Source organism: Trichomycterus rosablanca, chromosome 8, assembly GCF_030014385.1.
Source record: "Trichomycterus rosablanca isolate fTriRos1 chromosome 8, fTriRos1.hap1, whole genome shotgun sequence".
In the NCBI taxonomy this organism is placed as follows: Eukaryota; Metazoa; Chordata; class Actinopteri; order Siluriformes; family Trichomycteridae; genus Trichomycterus; species Trichomycterus rosablanca.
The window spans coordinates 4611937-4633464 of NC_085995.1; the positions used below are offsets into that span (position 1 = coordinate 4611937).

The 21528-nt window shown below is 38.0% G+C and overlaps 1 protein-coding gene across 1 annotated transcript in view; it reads right to left on the minus strand.

The window, feature by feature from the left end:
- The window catches only part of LOC134319304 (teneurin-1-like), a 301993-nt gene extending 284136 nt beyond the window's left edge, over positions 1-17857 (minus strand). The window contains exon 1 of the mRNA XM_063000393.1: positions 17645-17857. The gene's annotated coding sequence lies outside the window, so the exon portion shown is untranslated. The remainder of the gene's footprint in view (positions 1-17644) is intronic.
- Between the last annotated feature and the right edge of the window lie 3671 nt (positions 17858-21528).

The window sequence follows — 21528 nt, forward strand, 5'->3', positions numbered from 1 at the left end:
TTCCCCCCCCATCACCAGCTCTTATCACACATCAGAGTCCCCAATATCAGGACTTGAGCGCTGGAGAGGTGAGTATATCCGCAGTGCCACCGCTCTTTGTTCTAGTTTTTATGTTTATAACCTCGAGGGAACCAGCCTGCAGGAACAAAGGGTAAAGAGGGACAAATGGGTGACTGCAGAATCTTGAAAATAAGGTACCAACTGAGAAAAAGATAAAAAATAAACAACTGGACGACCTTTAGGGAGGAGAAACTGGTCATCATTGGCAGCAGGACAAGAGTCCAAAACTCAGTTCTGAACTGAAGGTCTGAAAAGAGGCACAATAAAATTGGCCTAGTTAAAGTCCTGAGGGTGATCAAGTGTTGTCACTTATATAAATAAACTGATTCTATAGTAAATATGCAGTTTTTTGTCTTTATATATATATATATATATATATATATATATATATATATATATATATATATATATATATATATATATTTGGACACCTGACCTTGAGCTTGTTGGACTTCCATTTCAATAATAAATGGTATTAAAATTTAATGACCTCTATGCAATCTTTCTCTAATGACAGCCACTCATTTGAAGTACGTCTGTGAGAATTTGTGAACATTCAGTCAAAGAAGCATTTGTGAACACTGACGTTGGTCCAGTAAGCCTCAGTTGATGTTCCAGTTCATTCCAAAGCTGGTTAGTAGGGCTAAGGTCACTGGAGTTTCTTCAAACTGAGCTTTTCTTCATGTCTTTATAAAGCTTGCTTTGTGGACAGAGGGCAGTTGTAGTCTAGTGGTTAAGGTACTGGACTAGTAACTGAAAGGTCACTGGTTCAAGCCTCAACACTGCCAGGTTGCCACTGTTGGGCCCTTAGGCAAGGCTCTTAATCTTCAAATGCTTGGACAATATACTGTCACAGTACTGTAAGTCGCTTTGGATAAAAAGCATCTGCTAAATGCCAAAAATGTAAATGAGTCTTCCCTTAACTGTTGCTGCACAATTGGAACAGTATAATTTATTTTACATGATTTTTTAAAGATATATATATATATATATAAATATATATATATATATATATATATATATATACTGTATATATATATATATATATATATACATATATATATATATATATATATACAGTATATATATATTTAAAAAATCATATAAAATAAATTATACTGTTCCAATATATATATACAGTACATGCCAAAAGTTTGGACGCACCTTCTCTTCAATGTTTTTTCTTGATTATTTTTATTTTCTACATTGTAGATTAATACTGAAGACATCCAAACTATGAAGAATTATGTAGTGAACCAAAAAGTGTTAAACAAACCAGAATATGTTTTATATTTTACCAAATCTACCTCTGCACAACCCAACTGATGGTCTCAAACACATTAAAAAAGCAACAAATTCCAAAAATTCACTCTAGACAAGGCACAAACATTCATTGAAAACCATTCCAAGTGGATACCTAATAAAGCTGGTTGAGAAAATTTCAAAGAGTGTGCAAATCTGTCATTAAAGCAAAAGATGGCTACTTTGAAGAATCTAATATATAAAACATATTCTGGTTTGTTTAACACTTTTTTGTTTACTACATAATTCCATATGTGTTCCTTCATAGTTTGGATGTCTTTAGTATTAATCTACAATGTAGAAAATTTAAAAAAAATTAAGAAAAACCACAGGAATGAGAAGGTGTGTCCAAACTTTTGGCCTGTACTGTATATACAGTGTATCACAAAAGTGAGTACACCCCTCACATTTCTGCAAATATTTCATTATATCTTTTCGTGGGACAACACTATAGACATGAAACTTGGATATAACTTAGAGTAGTCAGTGTACAGCTTGTATAGCAGTGTAGATTTACTGTCTTCTGAAAATAACTCAACACACAGCCATTAATGTCTAAATGGCTGGCAACATATGTGAGTACACCCCACAGTGAACATGTCCAAATTGTGCCCAAAGTGTCAATATTTTGTGTGACCACCATTATTATCCAGCACTGCCTTAACCCTCCTGGGCATGGAATTCACCAGAGCTGCACAGGTTGTTACTGGAATCCTCTTCCACTACTCCATGATGACATCACGGAGCTGGTGGATGTTAGACACCTTGAACTCCTCCACCTTCCACTTGAGGATGCGCCACAGGTGCTCAATTGGGTTTAGTCCATCACCTTTACCTTCAGCTTCCTCAGCAAAGCAGTTGTCATCTTGGAGGTTGTGTTTGGGGTCGTTATCGTGTTGGAAAACTGCCATGAGGCCCAGTTTTCGAAAGGAAGGGGATCATGCTCTGTTTCAGAATGTCACAGTACATGTTGGAATTCATGTTTCCCTCAATGAACTGCAGCTCCCCAGTGCCAGCAACACTCATGCAGCCCAAGACCATGATGCTACCACCACCATGCTTGATGCTTGTCTTCAGCAAACTGTTTGTGGGCTTTCTTGTGCGTCAGCTTCCTTCTGGGATGACGACCATGCAGATCGAGTTGATGCAGTGTGCGGCGTATGATCTGAGCACTGACAGGCTGACCTCCCACGTCTTCAACCTCTGCAGCAATGCTGGCAGCACTCATGTGTCTATTTTTTAAAGCCAACCTCTGGATATGACGCCGAACACGTGGACTCAACTTCTTTGGTCGACCCTGGCGAAGCCTGTTCCGAGTGGAACCTGTCCTGGAAAACCGCTGTATGACCTTGGCCACCATGCTGTAGCTCAGTTTCAGGGTGTTAGCAATCTTCTTATAGCCCAGGCCATCTTTGTGGAGAGCAACAATTCTATTTCTCACATCCTCAGAGAGTTCTTTGCCATGAGGTGCCATGTTGAATATCCAGTGGCCAGTATGAGAGAATTGTACCCAAAACACCAAATTTAACAGCCCTGCTCCCCATTTACACCTGGGAGGGACAACGACACATTTGGGCACAATTTGGACATGTTCACTGTGGGGTGTACTCACTTATGTTGCCAGCTATTTAGACATTAATGGCTGTGTGTTGAGTTATTTTCAGAAGACAGTAAATCTACACTGCTATACAAGCTGTACACTGACTACTCTAAGTTATATCCAAGTTTCATGTCTATAGTGTTGTCCCATGAAAAGATATAATGAAATATTTGCAGAAATGTGAGGGGTGTACTCACTTTTGTGATACACTGTATATATATACAGTATATATATATATTTATTTATGCATTTTCACCCTTTTTCTCCCTTTATAGTGCATCCAATTGCCCAATTGTGCCATTCTTCCTCTCCACCAATGCCGATCCCTGCTCTGATTGAGGAGAACGAAGCTAACCCACGCCCCCTCTGACACGTGGGCAGCATGTCGTATGCATCTTACCACCCTACACTTTGACGAATGTCGTGCAGCTTAGCATTGTGTATGGAGAGACACACCCTGAGAGCACTCTTCACTCATCTCTGTGCAGGCGCCATCAATCAGTCAGCAGAGGTCGTAATTGCACCAGTTATGAGAGAGAGACCCTATCCGGCTTAGTCCCGCCCATATCTGAACAACTTCATTATGAAAGACAAAAGGCTTCAGAGTTTTAATGAAAGAACACAAAAGAACAATTCCTCAATCCATAAGGAACTTTTTATTCTAAGTGCATCCATAATGACGTGATAGAACTGCCCACGTCACCATATATGGGTATGACTGATTTGTTTAGAACATAATGCCACCATGAAACTGCCCGTAGCTAACATCACCACTACTATGACAAACATCATTTGGTGCACCATCAACTCAGCGAATTTCATCCAGTGTGTGATTTTAAAGGCGCTTCCGGAGCGAGTACAAATCAAGCGGGCCAGAGAGCATGCGGTGCCACGGGGCATGGTGCATAAAATGAGACGGTATAAATAATGCAGGGCGGGAATAGCAAAAAAAAACTGATCGTATTGCCTGACTGGAACATACAAAGCGGGGGAAAAGAGGGATGCCAGTGTTACATGGAACTACTTGTGTTTTTTCCCCCTCTCTGACTTGAGCGTATTCAATAATTTATCATTCGGCAGCGAGAGCCATCCAGACAATGATGAAAGTTACTGACATTAATCACACCTACTGGCACAGAGGAACTGTTTGTGGTCGGCTGAATAGATGAGCCGTATAACAATGATTCTTATAAGAGAAGAAGCATGGAAATATTTCACACTGAAAACAACACAAAGCTTTATTTATTTCTTGCTTTTTGCTGTGCTGAGTGGGCAGAAAGCAGAATCGACTTTGATCAGATCAGATGCAGAACAGAAGCATAGCAACAGTGACAGACAGAGGATTAAAAATAAAATCTCCCTCCTATTTTTATTTATTTATTTTCTGATCAGCTTGTAATGCCATGAACAAATTTGTCTGGATGGTCAGATGTAAATCATAAACCACCAAAAACAGGTTTGCCATTAAAATAGAAGCTCCTTGAAAATAAACGTTACTGTCTGCAGTCATGAAAGTAGATGGAGTAATGAAGAAGAAAGATTACCATCAAGATCAGCAGGACGACTATCAAAACCACAGCCAAACTGGTCTTGGAATGTCACTTTTAAAATGGTATTTAAATAGTCCTGACCTCGCCGCTCAGGTGGTGCAGCGTTAAAACACACGCTGAACCAGAGCTGGGATCTCGAATACATCGTATCGAGTCTCGGCTCTGCCTGCCGGCTGGGCTGAGCAACCACACAAACAACGATTGGCCTGTTGTTCAGATAGGGGTGGGATATTAAAAAGCCGGATAGCGACTCTCTCATAACTAATTCAATTAAGACCTCTGTTGGCTGACTGATGGCACGAAAAGAGTGCTGTCAGGGTGTGTCTCTCCATACACAGTGCTAATCCGAATTGCACTCCTCAAAGTATAGGTGACAAGATGCATACGGCTGCTGCCCACATGTCGGAGGTAGCGTGGGTTAGCTTCGTTCTCTTCAATTAGAGCGGGGATCGGCATTGGTGAAGAGGAAGCATGACGCAATCGGGCAATGGGACGCGTTAAAAGGGAGAAAAAGGGGGAGAAAATGCATCAGTCCTGACCTCTACGCTATTGTGAATATGTGGACTGCATTAGAAAGACACGCCTGTACAAGACAACCATGAAATTCTGGCAAGTAGTGTGGTCAAAGATCTGAACAGAGTTGGACCAGTCCTTCCTGGACTGTAGGAAAAAGATGACTGAATGGTCCAGCTCCTTAGACAGGTGCCAACACAAGATTTTACAATGTGCCCTTAGACTAATAATGAGGAAGGTAGGAGAGAAGCCAGCAGTCAATTGAACTAAGTTAAACTAAAAATTGCCTGAAAGCAGCAGGAACAACAGTTACATAGAGGAAGATAAGCATGGAGCTGGACCACTCACAGTCATCTTTTTCCTGTAGTCCAGAAAAGACTGGTCCAACCCTGTTCAGATCTTTGACCACACTACTAGACTTGACTTTTTAATACAGTCCACACTTTCACAATAGGGTAGAGTTCTAGACTTTGTGAAGACCATTTTAAGGGTTTCAATTTAGCCTGATATATTCATTCCAAGACCAGATCTGATGTGGTTTTAATTAACGTCCTGCTGATATTGATGGTAATCTTCCTTCTTTATTACTCTGTCCACTTTCAAGACTGCAGACAGTTACGTCTAATTTCCAGGAGCTTCTACAAGGGTTCTTCAAAAAGTTTCCACACTTTTATTTAATTCTATTTATTAAGAATCAGCAAAAAATGTTTTTGGTTAAGCGCATAGCCACTAAAGCAGTTCTGCTTTTCATTTGACTGTATAATAACTTACACTGATCAGCCATAGCATTAAAACCACCTCCTTGTTTCTACACTCACTGTCCATTTTATCAGCTCCGCTTACCATATAGAAGCACTTTGTAGTTCTACAATTACTGACTGTAGTCCACCTGTTTCTCTACATATCTTTTTAGCCTGCTTTCACCCGGTTTTTCAATGGTCAGGACTCTCCCAGGACCACCACAGAACAGGTATTATTTAGGTGGTGGATCATTCTCAGCACTGCAGTGACACTAACATGATGGTGGTGTGTTAGTGTGTGTTGTGCTGGTATGAGTGGATCAGACACAGCAGCACTGATGAAGTTTTTAAATACCGTGTCCATTCACTGTCCACTCTATTAGACACTCCCACCTAGTTTGTCCACCTTGTAGATGTCTAGACCTTCTAGACCTTCATCAGTGGACACAGGACGCTGCCCACAGGGCATAGATATATTTGGTTGGTGAATTATTCTCAGTCCAGCAGTGACAGTGAGGTGTTTAAAAACTCCATCAGCATTGCTGTGTCTTATCCACACATACCAGCACAACACACACTAACACACCACCACCATGTCAGTGTCACTGCAGTGCTGAGAATGATCCACCACCCAAATAATACCTCCTCTGTAGTGGTCCTGTGGGGGTCATGACCATTGAAGAACAGCATGAAAAGAGGCTATTAAAGGATGTAGAGAAACAGATGGACTACAGTCAGTAATTGTAGAACTACAAAGTGCTTTCATATGGTAAGTGGAGTTGATAAAATGGACAGTGAGTGTAGAAACAAGGAGGTGGTTTAATGCACATGTACATAATTCTTTTCATTTTTTCTGGTAATGACTCAGATCGGTTTGTGTTTTCAGGCTGTACCTCTGTACCTCTAATCCGGTTCCTGTTCCTCTGCTGTGTCTAAATCATTAGATTTTGGATGTGACAAGAAATAGCAGGAGAACATCGACCTCAGAGTCGCTGGGACCATTTTTACACCTCTATGTGTTACAATCGCAAAAACCCATATCACAGCTTCAAGAAGCAGGTTATGCTTGATTAAACCTGGTCTTTTTTTTTTGGAGAATGAAGGCACAGGCACCGGTTCTTTCAGCAGTCTGAATAGTATTACAGTTCTACATGCAGGGTTCCTGCTGTCGTCCCCGCTAATGGCTGTCATCAACACGAGGAACCAACAGAATAAATGACTAGTTCTGCAAACTTTCAGCATTATAGTGCAAGTTCAGCATTTTAAACTTTTCCCTTTAATGTAAAGTGCTGCTGTACTTCAAGAAACTTCCGGATCTTCTTCCATGAACAACTTCCATAGGTGCACCGTGTGCACCGTGAATAATCACCCAAAAAAAAAATATGACGAGGCTTGCTGTTCTCTGAAAATAATGAATAACTGGTTGTTGTGATGCATCTAGTTTTGTGACAAAGGAGATTTTAAGAAACAACTGGCAATTATGGTGACAGTGAAGGAATGAAAAATAATAATAAAACATCACTTGAAAACTTCACATCCAGACCAACAACTTTTATCATCCCTCTCAGAACGACTGGTTCCATCGTTCACAAGTGAAACATTCATTGGAAGCATAAATCTTTCCTACCTAGGTGCCAACACAAGATTTTACAATGTGCTCTTAGACTAATAATAAGGAAAGTAGGAGAGAAGCCAGATGTCCCTTGAAATAAGTTGCAAAATGGCCTGAAAGCAGCAGGAACAACAGTTACACAGAGATTGGTTCCATATATACATTCCATATATACATTCCATATATACTACTACAACAATCATGCCAATAAAGCTCTTTGAATTGGGCAGTTGTAGCCTATAGTGGTTAAGGTACTGGACTAGTAATGGAAAGGTTGCAGGTTCAAGCCCCACCACTGCCAGGTTGAGCAAGGCCCTTAACCCCTAATTGCTTAGAAGATATACTGTCACAGTACTGTTAGTCGCTTTGGAAAAAAGTGTCTGTTAAATGCTGAAAATGTAAATATATACTTTAAAGGGAAGCTGTAATGTAGTGGTTAAAGTACTGGACTAGTAAACATAAGGTTGCTGGTTTAAGCCCCACCCCTGCCAGGTTGCCACTGATGGGCCCTTGAGCAAGGCCCTTAACGCTCAGTTGCTTAGACTGTACACTGTAAGTCGCTTTGGATAAAAGCGTCAGGTAAATGCTGATAATGTAAATGAATTGAATTGATAAGCAGGGACCTGGACCAATCACAGTCAACATTTTGCTGCATTTTGACAAATCAAAACAATATTTGGATGAAACAAAAATAAAACACATGTACACAGCTGGCCATGATTAAAGACAGAGCAGAAAAATGGGTTCGAATAACTTTCCTGACCTGATAGACTTGAGATATATTCATCCTTTTGAGGTCCATGAAAAAAAGTACTTTGTACTTCAGTCTAATAGGTGCAGTCAAACTTTGTGTCCTATTTTAGTGGTCCCCAACCACCGGGCCGTGGACCATTACCGGGCCGCACAGAAAGAATAAATAATTAGAGATTGCTACATTAGCAATGAAAACACTACTTTTTTACGGTTGTTATTGTCTCCAATCACCCCTAGGTGGGAGCAGCGTCTCGTTACAGTGAAAAAAGCTCATTTGTGAGTAGTACAGTTATTCTATTGTAAATCCCCTTGCCCTTGCCGGTCCGTGGAATTATATCTTATATGAAACCGGTCCGTGGTGCAAAAAAGGTTGGGGACCGCTGTCCTATTTATCTGGGCACAGTCATCAGCTGTACTTAATCCTAACCACTGACTATGAAGGCCAAGCATGTATTCATTTATTCATTAACTGTCTGTTTTTTGGCGCTTAATCCTGGTCGGGGTCACGATGGGTGTGATTTATTGGGCAAAGAGTAGGAAACACATCGGACAGGTCGCTAGTCCATCACAGAGCAGACACACACACACACACACACACACACACACACAATTAGGGCAATTTAGTAGCTCCAGATGGCCTGACTGCATGTCTTTGGACTGTGGGCCGTTCTTGCTGTGAGACAAAGACCAGGCAACAAAGTTAAATTATTATCACAGAACTTTCTACACCATCATATTAATCATCTAATTGCTGTATGTATACTTCTGATGTTTAAAAAATTACAAGAACATTAAGGAAGATATTATGTGTGTGTGTGTGTTTTAGTTTTTTTTTCTTTGACAAAGATGTATGTGTTTCAATTACACAGTCACAAAAATACATCTCAATATTAATGTAAATATAATATAAATATAAATATATATATAAAATATATATACAATATAAACTTGTAAAGTTTTCAGTTTCCTGATTGCATGTAAATCTGTCCTGTTTCTGTCTAATTTTAAGAAATTGTTCTATATTTGTTGTTCTCTCTCATAATTTAGCTAATTTTTAATGAACTGTCTTATGCTGCTCTCTTTGTTTTTATCTTAATTATTCTTGATGTTGATGTACTATTTTGATTTTGTACTATGATTTGTATGGTGTATGTACGTATTTGTTTTGATTATTTGTCTTATGTAAAGCGTCTTTGAGTATCTTGAAAAGCGCTATATAAATAAAATGTATTATTATTATTATTATTAATGTAACTTCCCTAAAAAGCATCTGGTTTTTTAATTGCAAATATTTAATGTTTATAGATTTTGGATAGCACTGTCATCAATCACTCAGTGTAGAATACAAAACCATTCAGCAAAATCCTCAGTGTTTCTATTTAATATCTCCACAATAATGCGCTAGTGTGTTGCTCTAACCTGGAATTAGCATAAATTCCAATGCAAAAACATTTGTGCTACACAGAATATTCAAATGTGCCTAAAAAACAAAATGAGCTGAGATTTGGAGCAGAGGGCACAGCCAGAGCTCTAGAGGAAACTTCATCTACCTGTTCCAGCTGTGCCAACTAATGCCCTCATTTAAACAGCTTCTGCTGGATACAGACTAGGCCGAGTCAGCCTTTCCTTTAAGGCAGCTGCATCGCCCGAGTGCTGGCACTGTACACCTGCCACCGTAAGACTAGTAGAGAAAGGCGAGTGCCAAACGGTACGCCTCTCAGCAGTGGAGGATCTGACAGCCAGACGCCGCTTAGCATTAAGTGCAGCGCAACATCTCAACACGGCCCCTCCAAGTTTAGCAGTGAGACGTATCCTCTCCGCTGAGAAAGCACCTGAAAGACGTTACGCTAGTAAAGCCATATTTACATCATGTCCTGAAACAGCAGCTGGATTTCAGCTCTCATAAAAATGCACAAAGAAATTAAAAGAACCAGAATTTGTTCAGGAAAAAGCAATTACGCAGGAAGTAAAGTAACAGATTTTATAATGAAATCGCCTTAAGAATCTCTCAAAATGACATTAAAGCATCATCTGCATTTCATAATTTAGCAGTAGGTGTTTTTTATGAATGTGATGAGTAAATGTATTTACTAATATATTAAATTTTTCGTAAGTTTTACCGTATGTTAATGCAAACATGCCTCATCTCCTCCTTTAACATCTATAAAAGTAAAAAGATAACGTATTAATGATTTAGTTGGTTGTTGTGTGTGCCTTCACGCTGGGGTTAATCATGTTTAGAAATAAACAGAGCCATGACGGTTATTAAAGCAACGCGTATCACAATCAAGTCCATTCTGTTGCGTAATTACTGAACAATTAAACCTGACAAACTGCATCAGCTGATTATGTTTGGCAGTGCCACTGGTAGTGCCATGGCATTATGAGATATGGACGGAAATCCTGCCGTGCACAAGATGGTTTGGGTGATTCTCTGAATCAGGTGGTATAAGCTTTTAAAAAGAATTAATACATCAAACACAAACAAATAAGCTGCACATTAACATTTATTTCTATGTTCCTAAATAATACAAGCAAGACTGATTTATTTTAATGCTGCACCAACATCATGTACAAACACTATAAATAAAAAAAAATCATTCATTCATTTATTTAATGAGCTTAGCATTTTACTCAAATTACTATTATTGTCCTGCTCATGGATTTTTTTTATTCTAAATCTGACGATTAAATTGAATAACAAAACATTTATTCATCAGCGGCTTCCAGCCTTGCCTACATCTATAGTGACTTAAATTTCTCTGGATTCTCTAAATCTTTTCACAATATTATGTACTGTAGATGGTGAAAGATCTAATATATTTTTAATCTTGCATTTTAACTAAGTGCTGAGCCACGACTCACCATTGCTAGCACAGACTGAGCCCTTGGTGATTCTTCTTTTTATATTTATATTTACATTTTCTGCATTTAGCATTTTTAGCAAAAAATGTAAGCAACTTACAATAATGTGACAGTATACTGTCTAAGTAATCAAGGGTTAAGGGCCTTGCTCAAGGGCCAAACAGTGGCAACCTGGCAGTTGTCAGGTTTGAACCGGTGACCTTTTGATTACTAGTCCAGTTCCTTAACCAATAGGCTACAACTGACCAAAGACATATTCATTAGTATTATTATTATTTAAATTTACATTTTTGGAATTACATTACCATGACAGTATATTGTCTAAGCAATTGAGGGTTAAGGGCCTTGCTCAAGGGCCCAACAGTGGCAACCTGACATTGGTGGGGCTTAAACCAGCAACTGGACTTGATTACTAGTCCAGTGTCTTAATCACTAGGCTACAATACACCCAATCATGATTCCCTCACCGGTACCACTTCACCTGCTTGTTGAGTAAAGTTTATTCTAGAAACATTTCACTCATATTTTTTGAGTGTGTTGCATCAAATTCTAAATGTGTTTTGTTCTACCTACAAAATTCGATTACGTTGGTCAGTAAAGACATCAGAAATATTTTCTTTGTAATTTTGACAGTTTCAGAGAATTTTGGAAATATCACAAAATGTCCCAACTTTTCCAGAAAGAGTTTATAGTGCAATTTTAATGCACAATTGTTCCATTGTTTTTAATTTTAAATTATACATGCATAAAAGTTTCACTGTTTGAGTTTCAGCTTTAGCACACAAACAAGGTGCATGATTTAATGTAACACCTGTCACACACTCAGTGGTGGGTGTGGGTGAGATTAAATTCAGCACTGTTTCTGTACTTAATTCTGTTTTTTAATTCACATCAAGCGTCAGCTGTTGAAGATGAACTGACCACATTAACTGAACAATGATTTTATGGTCAGTCATTGATCAATCAGGTGAATGCTTCATCATTAATGATCTCATAAAAATTATTCACAGGAATTTTTATAAACTCTTAACATTTACATTTGGGCATTTAGCAGCTGCTTTTACTCAAAGCGACTTACAATTATGACTGAATACTAGGGATGTAACGATGCACCACAAGACAGTTAAAAATCGGTGCATATGTACCACAATTCGAACCGGTTATTCATTTAGGATGAATCGATATTCACTTTAAACAGCAGAGGGCACTGGCGCTAATCACATCACCTGGTTGACGTCACTACAGGGTTGCCAGGTTTAGAATTTTCCAGCCAAATGTATTTATGTGAGGATACTTTCTTTATTTGTATTATTCATTTATTTATATAATGTTGGATTTGTTTTAAAATTTCATTTAAGTTTTTTTACGCATTAAGCATTATTTGGCATAGTTTGTACCTACTGCAGACATAAAAGGACATTCATTATTAAGATAAATAAAAGATAAACACAAATACAGTATTTTATTTTTGTAAAGAGAAATAATAAAAGGAAACTTTGTTATAATTTGTCTTCAATTTCATTCTCTTTAAAGAAAGAGGGAAAAAATCGTGAATCACATCACATCACATCACATTGTGGGTAGAGTGTATCGTTACATCCCTACTGAATACAGTTTGAGCAACTGAGGATTAAGAGCCTTGCTTAGGGGCCCAACAGTGGCAACTTGGCGATGGTGGGGCTTCAACCAGCAACCTTCTGATTACTAATCCAGTACCCAAATCGCTGAGCTACCACTGCCTTTAAGGTTTGTTATAGGTGCTACTAATTGTAGCATGTAAGAAGAAAGTAGTTTGCATTGATTTGTCACTGCAGTAGAAGCTACTGCCTGTGACAACACTGATACACAATATGGCCAAAAGTATCTTGACATCTGACCATGAGCTTGTAAGACATCCCATTCCAAATCCCCCCACCCCGCCCCCAACCTATTGTGTATATTTAATCTACAGAGCGTTTGTCAGCTCAGACACTGATGCTGAATGACAAGGCCTGGCACACCATCACTTCAATTCATCCCACTTCATCCCTTATGTGTTCACTACGGAACAGATTTTATACACCTGTTAGCAAGGGTGTGGCTAAAATAGATGAGCTTAATCATTAGAAGGGTTGTCCACATCCTTTTGGCAACATATATATCATTTCAGGACTCATATGTCTTCAAATCTGAATTATTTTTAAATAACTGAACAGCAAACCAAAAACTCCATTTGACACTTGTGAGAATAGTTATAGTTTGATATACACTAATGAATCAAAACATTAGAACCACCCACCAAAAATGTGTACTGAAATGCTTATATGACATGAGACTTCAATTAGGGTAAATTTTTATGGTCAGACACCCAAGTTAAAGAACACTGTATGTACAAAAGTATTGGGACACCCCTTCTATTTATTGAATTCATGTGTTTCAGCCACAACAGTTACTAACAGGTAAAATAAAGTAATTAAATAAAGGAAATTATATGTTTCCAGCTTTGCAGCAACAGTTTAAGGAATGCCCTTTCCTCTTCCAGCATGACTGTGCCTCTGTGCAAAAAGCAAGTTCAATTTAAAGTCCTGACCATAGCCCCACTGAACAGCTCTGGAATGAACCGGAACATCAATCGAGGCTTTTTGACCAACATCAGTGCCCAGCCATACAAATGCTCCCTTGACTAAATGGGCACAAATTCCCACATACATACTTCATATCTTGTAGGCATGTGAGAAGCCTACTCAGAAGAGTGGTTGTTGTTATAGATAAAAATAGAGCTCACACTGTTTCAGTACCATTTGTTTTTTAAATAGAATGTGGAGATTTGTGGAGTCCATGTTTTGGCAGGTCAGATCTGATTAGACAGTAAATTATATGTATGGTTCTAATGTCTAGCCTCATCAGGGTAAACATTTGTGATAAATAAAAGGATTCTATATATTTTGTAAATGCAGAATTCTATTGTACAGACGATGAATGTATCCGCAGCAGATATGAACAGTATGCTTGAACACACACGCCGTTCTGCAGTATTCAAATATTCCTCCATGAAGCTCGATTATGCCAATAAATGGTGTTTGGTTTTATCTGGTCGGCGGACTGAAGCTCGAGTGCATCCATGCCAGATTTGATTTAACGAGCTGGAAGAATGTAAGGATGGAGCGGAGTGAATATGAGTAGGTGGTGTACAGTTCCCAGCACAGATGCTCATCTATTAATCACAAATAGCAACAACAGATTGGTGCAGCTTTATCAGCCACAATTAATTCAGCCGGCCAGAGACAAGAAACACGACGGTGCCAACTCGGTGACGCCAAATCAGCTGTGCCAACCCAACTACTCTTCTGTGTTTTTTGAAGAATAAAACTGATGGATTTTATTTTTCTGGAAACCCTGTTTTAATGTATCCTTCGAATAAACATACCTTTGTTTATATCATCATTTTTATCATTATTTTATCTTACCAAGAAACACTGGGCGCAGGATGCTAATCTATCACACTGCTAACAACTCTTACCAGAAATTTAAAAGAGCCAATGTGGCCAATCAAGCCTTTGCTGGAAACACCTAAAAACTCCTGGTTTTATACATCTCGACCAGCCCTGCTCCACCTTATCACCAACCACTCTGAGGCCTTCATACTATTTGTTTTTCAGTAACTGTATATACTGCCAATTTAAAAGAAACTGCCAGGTATGACAGTACACAAACATTAACCTGAATGCTCGTATGCATAATATGGTCAAAGACATATAGATATAATATACAATTATATCTATTAATATTTTAACCACACCCATAACTAACAGGTGTATAACATCAATGGTGGAAACAAAATGATATGCATCCAGCTTTGTGCCAACTGTTTAAAGTGGTCCTTTACTAGACATGGTTGGTGAATTTGCTGTGGAGGAACTTCACTTTTTTCTCTAAATAGGCACAAACTCCCACAGAAACACTCCAAAATCCAGTACATAGTGTAACCCCATATTAAAGCCAGTGGTTTGATATGATGAAGCATGAAATAACATGAAGCATGAAATAACAGCATATTGATGTATGAAAAGAACTAGAGAGCTTTATTCTTACTCACGTCATCTACAAAAATATCCAGTGGAACATTAGTGCATTTACCAAGGCCTGAGAAACACAATACAGCTCCAACGGGAGGAACGTTAGCTACTGAAAAGAGGCACAAACAGGCCAAATAGACTCCTGCTATAGAGATGAAGCAACATCAGAAGCATAAATGCTGCTCTCCATCTAACAGGTACGTCTGAAAAAAACGTCTGACAGACTAACGAGCATTTAATTACAGAACATCAATTAGAACTGAACTGACATGCCGCATTACCATAAATAAGGTTAATGAACACAAAAATAATCATGACGTTTAATTTAATCTTATAAATGAATGTATTATTTATCAATGAATTTTCACTGACTGCTTTATCCTGGTCAGGGTCACAGTTGTTCCGGCACCACACTAAAACACAATACACAGAGTGCACAAACGCAGAGCATCACCCTTACACTCACATCTAGGGTTTATTAAGAGTATTCGATCCACCTCCTGCATGATTTTAGGTATACGATGGTCAAAAAAATTTATATGTACATGAGGAGAACATGTCAAACTCCTCACAGACAGTGACCATAAGTGAGGATTGAATCCAGTTTCCAGGACTCAGTGGTGGTAGTTTAAAGACCGCTGCCGGCAGCTGTTTAATGCCTTTCTAAAATCACCCCGTGATATTTTTGTGGCACGCTAGTACAGCTGAGTGAGTGAGTGCCACACAGCAACATGAATCCTGGGAACTCAGGTTTGATCCTCCCCTCCAGTCGATGTCTGTGAGAGGATTAACATGTTCTCTTTGTGTCTGTGTGAGTTTCCTTGTAGTGCTCTGGGTTTCTCTCACCTTCCAAAAACATGCAGAAGGTGTGATGACTGATCACTGAGATTCAGCTCGGTGAGAATGAGTGAGAATGCAACTGAAGTTGTGAGTGTGATGGACTGGCAACCTGTCCAAGGTGTTTTCAGATCTACTGTGACCCTGACCAGGAGAAAGTGGAAATAAATGAATTATTAAAAGGTAATGAACTGATTTAAATTTTTTGTTTTAAACATTACAAAAGTAAAGTAGTGAAAATAAATAAATACGGATTTATTTTGTTAGTTTGTTTATTCTTTATTTAATTCACAAACCCACTGTGACCCTGACCAGGAAAAAGTGGTTAAAGTTAAAGTTAAAGTGGTTAAGTGAAAATTAATACATTATTAAAAGGTAATGCACTGATTTTTATGTTTTGTTTTAAACATTAAAAAAGCAAAGTAGTAAAAAGTAAAAATAAATAAATAAATACAGATTTATATTGTTATTTTTTATTCTTTATTGTATTAATGCAGTTTTATTTTATTGTTTTATTAGTTTATTTTTATTGTATAAATGTATAGCATTTTAGTTTTATTAATTTATTATTTAAGGAAAATAAAATATATTTGTATACAGATTTATTTATTTATTTTATTTATTTTATTTATTCCACTTAATCCCAAATTGGCCCCTTAATTAATAAAGTTCTTAAAAACGCCTCAGAAACAAATGTATTATTATTATTTATTTTTAATGTATTAAATTGGTACCAGGCTGGTTAATTTAAGTAGAAATTTGAGGATTTTGCTTCTAAACAAGTGCTTTTAATTCCGGTCAAATTTCATTTCACATAGATTTTTAAGGACATCGTATTGGGTGGCACAGTGATGCAGCAGGTCATGTGGGTGACACACAGCATCCGAGTTGGATCTTCACTTTAGGTCACTGACAGGTGGGGAGTTTGGTATGTTCTCCCACATCTACATGGGTTTTCTGCAGGTACTTCGTCTGGTTTCCATCCACCTTATGAACACAAACAGGTGAACTGGCTGGTCTGACTCCTCACTGTGGGGGTGATTAAGTGAATGTGTGAACGAGTGGTGACCTTCTACAGTCCGGTGACCGGTCCAGGGGGTATTCCTACCATGGGCAGGTGTTTCTCTGTAATGTCAGAGCCATTTCAAGTCAGATCAGGTCGTCGTTCTCTAAGTGGAAAGTAATTAACTATTGAATAATTGGATTAATTTGTGGTTGGACCTTCTGTTTCTTTGTAGCTTTATGTGTCTACTAAAATTTAGAGGAAATCCTGAATGCAATATTAATAATAATAATAATAATAATAATAATAATACATTTCTAAATAAATTAATTCAGATCACATGCTGACAGTTCAGCACCATGTGAACCCTCAAAAACTGATCTCACACAAACACACACACACACTCACACACACACACACAATGTGGTGTATATAAGTTATAATAGGGTTATCCATCATCAGTATTTTACCTCAGTCTCCTGCCACCCTAAAATTCTCACCAGCTGAGGCAACTAATCACTCCCGGAACACCCCCCCCCCCCCCCCCCTACACCCCAAACCCTTACAGGTGAGGTGCATCACCGCACAAAATTCACCAACCTGTCACTGCACCCCTCACGAGACAGTTTCTGCACTCATGCATGCGTGTAAAACAACATTTTAGTTCCTCAGTGGGCACGACGAAGCGTGTACCCATCACACAGCCTGGCACACACATCACACACATGTGTAAGACAGAACTGAACCGCGATACCTGAGTTCGAGATGTCTCAGTACCACTCCATTTCCTCCGCACTTTCCAGTCCCTAAATTAAATCCAGCTGTAGGTTCCGCGGAGCCGCACACCTCTCTACCCGGCCATCAAGCGTCCTGGGGTGCAAGTATTCAAAAAAAAAACCCAGGAGCAGAACAGAAGCTCTCCGAGATCAGAGTTCAGGTCGGGGGGTGTTGTGATGCCACAGATGCCCTCTGTGTGCCCGGGTATCCGCAGACTGAGCGCACATTTTTGAGACAGAGCCCCCTCTCTCTGATCCGCGCTATTTCAGCACCTCCGGAATAAACCAAGTGCCGGAGACGGAGGGGGAGAGAAGCCAGAGACTAAACCCTGCCGGGCACATTTAGCAGGTACTGTCCTTCCTTATGGGCACCATTTAGTGCCAGAGTCTCTGTGGATCGTTCAGGATTTTAATAGGCATCTAGTAATCTCAAGCACCAATCAGATTAAAGCATGCTTACTTTAGTCCCTGTCTATTTTGTTTTCTTTTTTTCACTGTTTGCATTATTATTATTATTATTATTATTATTGTTATTATTATTATTATTATTATTGTTGTTGTTGTTGTTGTTGTTGTTGTTATTATTATTATTGTTATTATTATATTTATTGTTGCATATTTACTGTTATTATTATTATTAATATTGTTATTATTGTTGCTTACTTATTATTATTATTATTTTATTAATATTGTTGCATATTTACTATAATTATTATTATTATTATTATTATTGCTGCATATTTAGTATTATTATTATTATTATTATTATTGTTGCATATTTATTATTATTATTATTATTCATATTACTTCTATTAATATTGCTTTTATTGGTGTTGTTTTATGTTAATTAATAATTTTATATTTCTTTAATATTGTAGACAATTGTAAATATTATTTACATTTTATTGTTTTATTATTAAAAATTATTTAAATATTTTTTAGTTTAGTTTTTTCAATGTATTTATTTATTTAGTTGTTTATTTATTTAGTTATTTATTTATATTTGGGTGCCTGGGTAGCACAGCGATAAATTATCCTAGCCTACTACAGCTGGGATTCAAAGATCAAATCCCCAGCCTTACTAAGAGCTTGTTGGGCAGATACATACTGACACGATTAACCATGCTCGTGGGGAGAACCATGTCCCCTTGATGGATTGTCGTCCTGTCTGGGGTATGTTGATGCATTTATTGTTTGTTTGTGTTTTTTTATTATTTACAAATGTCCTTTACTAAATTAATTGCAAATAAAATTTGAGAATTTAACTTAATAAAATCACTAACAATGTTTAAAAATGAAATTACAATTTAACAGTGAATTATTATTAATAATTATTTTTATAAACTTAATTCTGATGCAGAACTGCATTGTGGTTCATGGTGTGCTGGTATCCAAAATCCATGTGTTTTAGAAAAAGTTATATAAAGTTATATAAATACCATTTAAAGTGCTTCATTTCAGTGCTTGTTTGATAAGAGTTTTGGTTTTAGTCTGCACTGGTGATCATGTCAAATTTATAATAAACACAAACATGCTGCTCACTGCCCAGTACAGTAAATAAAGCTTTGTTTAAATATAGCTGTAAGAAAAATAAACCAGATTTATGATAGATTTATTGAAAAAAGATGTTGGCGGAGAATAGAAAAGGCCATGGGGAGGTCAGGAGGAGTTTTCTGAGCTGGAGGGTGATGTTTGGCTCTGCAGTTGAAACTCCTTCAAGGCATAAAAGTAAACAGAAAACAAAAAATGAGGAGGCGTTATTTTTTTTTTTAAATCACCAGTTACAAAACAGCAAGCAAAACTAAATATAGGAAACATGAAGGAAATGAAAGATAAATGGAAAGGTGCTGTATGAAACTGTGAACATAAAGGTGACCAAACTGACTGAAGGGGCCATAAAAGCCAAATCACTGATGTTATATATATATATACACACAATACAATACAATACAATATATATATTGAATTTAAATCTTTGTATTGTATGAACACAAAACATGTTAAACAATATAAATCACACATAAACATTAGTGCATGATCCAACACATGCTTCTTTTGACTAAAGGTCAAAGACTTTCACAGACACATAGTGCAATACAAATTCATTCACTTTCCTATCTGCTTATCCAATTAGGGTCGCTGGGGGTGCTGGAGCCTATCCCAGCTTTTCAATGGGCGCAAGGCACACAGTAACACCCATCGCAGTGCAGACACACATACACACACCCATTTACCTATAGGGCAATTCAGTGTCTCCAATAAACCAGACTGCATGTTTTTGGACTTTGGGAGGAAACCCACTCAGACATGGGGAGAACATGCAAACTCCACACAGAAAGGACCGGGACCGCCCCACCTGGGGATAAAACCCAGGACCTTCATTAATTCATTTATTTGTTGTCTGTTTTACTAACACTTTATCCTGGTCAGGGTCACGGTGGGTCTGATTTCTTGGACAAAAGGCAGAACAGGTCGCCAGTCAATCATAAGGCACACACACACACACACACACTTTAAGGGCAATTTTGGGAAGCTCTGCCAACAAAAAAGTTTGAATGTTTATGAATACGAGAAACAAACCAATAATGCCTTGTGCAAAATATATACAAAGCGTTAAGAGAAATGTTAATAAATACACTGACAACAACAAAAAGAAGGAATCATTAAAAGAAAAGAAGAAATAAAAAGCTAATCCTTGTTTTTTTTATGTAATTTGAAGCAGTGAAAGCATCTCTGAACATTAAAAACAGCAAGAGGAAAAGATTTGAGGAGAAACTGTTTGGGTTGCTGTTGTGAATTTTAAAATGGTTTAATTAAAATGTATGTAAATGTATGTTTATAAGCTAACCTTGCATTTTAAAAGACATGTCTGTGTTGTGGAGCTTTTAGAGTTTTTCAGTACGTTCATCTTTGGTCTACAACTTTGTCAGGTACCAGACATCCATTCCACCTCGGAGATCTCACTCAGTTTCCAAACAGAGCAGTTATGGGAATCACACGGTCAAAGTTCATCCTGCAGTCCAAATACTGCTGAATTTCACATAACCTGAGGGAGTGAATCTGACAGAGACATGTTCAAACTGACTAAACGTGTTTATACATGTATAAATGATGTAGCACATGATGGACAGTGTGGGTTTACAATGACCGGTCTTAATGCAGAGTATTTCTAACAGACATTTAAAGCAGCAAATTAATTTACTGAAAAATTAAAATCAGGGAAAGAAGCCCACATGGAAGCATGAAGAACATGCCAGATTTCTTACAGATTATGAACAGGTGCCAAAATTACAATTAAATCCCCAGGACACTAAAATATATCAATTTGTGAATTCATTTATGTACATAATCCACTTCTTTGTGGAAAGCATCTTTAATTTCCCAAGTTTAGTAAGGTTGCATTTTTAGAATTGTGTACATACATAAATGTACATACACCAATCAGCCATAACATTAAAACCACCTCCTTGTTTCTACACTCATTGTCCATTTTATCAGCTCCACTTACCATATAGAAGTTGTGCTGGTATGAGTGGATCAGACACAGCAGCACTGCTGGAGTTTTTAAATACCGTGTCCACTCACTGTCCACTCTATTAGACACTCCTACCTAGTTGGTCCACCTTGTAGATGTAAAGTCAGAGACGATCGCTCATCTATTGCTGTTGTTTGAGTTGGTCATCTTCTAGACCTTCATCAGTGGTCACAGAACGCTGCCCACGGGGCGCTGTTGGCTGGATATTTTTGGTTGGTGGACTATTCTCAGTCCAGCAGTGACAGTGAGGTGTTTAAAAACTCATACGCATTGCTGTGTCTGATCCACTCATACCAGCACAACACACACTAACACACCACCACCATG